Here is a 2,682-nt window from a genome sequence, read left to right as displayed (position 1 = left end):
TCTCCCCTCTCCCTCTCTCCTCTCCCATTTCCCCTCTCTCCTTCTCCCCTTTCGCCTTTCTCCTCCTCCCTTCTCCCTCCATCTGCTCTCTCCCTCTCTCCCTCTCCGTTTCTCAGTATCTCTTACATGCTGGCCACACATGGCTCTTGGCAGCCATCCTGGATGATGCAGGATGAAAATGTTGAAGGTAGACTCAGCAGGGTGCAGTGGCAGATCAATTTTGGGGAATTAAGGAAAGGAAAAAATAGAGGACAGCCTCCCCTGTGGTGGGGAGCTATGTGGCAGGTGATACTATTTGAGCTAAGCAGCCTTAGAGAGTGAGACCTGGGGGAAGTTGGCAGTGTTGACCTTGACTTGTTGAGGCTGAGGTACTTGTGGCTCATCGAGCTACAAAGCCCACCTTTCCCCCTTGCTGTCTCTTTCCTTCTTGCTTCCACCCCTTGCCTGTTGACACCACCCTTGGGCAAATTCAGAAAGCAAGTGTGGGCACTCAGTGTGAGGGAGATGTTCTTCTCTAGCTTGGTAGGGAAGTTCAACCTGTATGATGAGCACTGCCTGCCTCTGGAAAGCCCTGCTGCCCAATCTGAGAACAGACAGAGTCAGCCACCTTCACCAAGAGGTAGACTGGACCAATGACTGATACAGTACCCACACAGTACCCATTCAGTACGCATACAGCCTCAACTTAGCTCTGCTTCTCCCAGGGAGCCTGTCAGAGGAGCTGACCCAGCAACCTTGCTGGTGGGAAATACGCACATAGTTGCCAGCATGAACTGTGAATTGGGGTGAAGCTCAGTGGCAGAGCACATGCCTTGCACGCTCAAGGCCCTGGTTTCCATCCCCACAGCGTCAACAATACAGAAGTGACTTGTTCCAAGGCATGGCTTTGCACGCTTGTGTAGTAGGCTTGACCAGCATTGGCTGCCTCCTGAAGAACCATTTGTCACAGGTGTTTCCTTTAGTGGAGTCAGGACTCTTCCTGAGGAAATGGCCCTGTCAGGGCAGTGACATGGGACATACTTGGGAAGGGAAAGAACTGAAGTGACCCAAGTCAGCTAGAGTTTGCTGCATCACCTGTTGTCTGCAGAGGCAGGAGCAGCACCTTCTTTGTGGTTATCCAGCAGGGCCAGGATCCTTAGTGTGGCCTTTCTCTGCTGCTTGCTCCTGCCTTCTCCCATCTAGTCCTCCTTTTCTTGCTTTTCAGTCCCCATTCTCCTCCCGTTGCCACCCCAGAGTTTTCTCTCTCTGTCAGGATGGTACCTCTCATGCACATTGTTACTGCGGGCTTCAGTTTCTTGGGATATAGCTCAGTGGTATAGTTCTAGGGATACATTCGAAGCCCCAGGGTCCATCCCAGCTCTGAAAAAAATGGCCTGTTTCTTTTGTTTGATCACCAGTACCAATGGGATCGTTAAGAGATGAGGCCCACTGAAAGGTCTTAGCTCATTGGTTCTGTGACCTAAGTGCTGTAGCTTCCTCTTTCTAAGTTTCACCCTGGTCTTGAAGTAAATAGCTTTTGCTGCCATGTCCTCCCCACCATGATGGGCTACCTGGCCACTGGCTCTAAAGCAGTAGGTCTGCCCAACCATGGGCTAAAACTGGGGACCAAAATAAGCCCCTCTTCTCTAAAAGTTGATTTTCACGTCAGATACTTTGTTATAGTGACATAAACCTGATTAACACATGAAAGAACCTTGTCTTAGCTGGAGTCAGGTTCATCCACCTCACCTAAACTCTGGCCACACTTTGCAGACATGACTTCTCACAGAAAATGCTGTGTTATCCTGTTTGTGAACTAGAGAGAACTGAAAGGAAACTGTCTCCTGATTCTCATGTCACAAGCAACAGGTGTGGCTGGTTAAGTCTGGTGACTCATCATGGGCACTGATGTCACAGTTTTCTAGGTGAAGACAGGTAAAATGCACTCAGCAGAAAGGGACAGGCATCTGCAAAACCTGGAGAGACCTTCCAGCTGGAGCCGATAAGCCCTTTAAAAGCATCATCAAGAGGAAGTGGAGAGTATATCAGGATTCCTTTTGAAATTCTCCATGATTTGGTTAATGATAAACACAGCTACAGCAAAGAATTGTGAAGGAGATGCTTTCTCAGGCATGTATGTTACAGGCCTGTTGGAGTTGATTCCTAGAACAATGCTCCAAAATATATGTCTAGAGGCTTGTCTCTGAATAAAGAAGTCAGCCTGAAGTTGCATTTTAGTCAAATGATGTCTCTTCTTAGCCAAGGATAGGGCATACATTCAAGGAAAGAGGATAGGAAGGTGAACAGAGTTGGCAGGAACAGAACATTACTAAATCCTTTCAGAGGACCAAGGAGATAGCTCGGCAGCACAGTGCCTGCGTGGTAAGCACAAGGTCCTGAGTTCAATTCCAGGCACCAATCAATCATCAGTCACTGCTAAATCATTTCAGTAAAAGCAGGAATGTCAATGGAAGCAAGTTTCAAAGCCACATTCTCCCAACATGACTCAGCACTTGCCTTTCTTGTGTCAGGTTTCAGTTTGCTTTTATAAATGGGCAGACAGGGACTCACAACACCAGTCTAGCCTCAGAAGGACGAATGACCACACAGTACATATCATGTGAGCACAGAGCTTAGGGGACTGGTGCAAACTGAGACTAACTGCAATGCACTACCCAGCACTGGAGATAACATGCGTGTTCC

This window comes from Octodon degus, unplaced genomic scaffold (genome assembly GCF_000260255.1).
Source record: "Octodon degus isolate 3935 unplaced genomic scaffold, OctDeg1.0 scaffold00141, whole genome shotgun sequence".
Lineage (NCBI taxonomy): Eukaryota > Metazoa > Chordata > Mammalia > Rodentia > Octodontidae > Octodon > Octodon degus.
Note: the sequence above shows the minus strand (reverse complement) of the source record.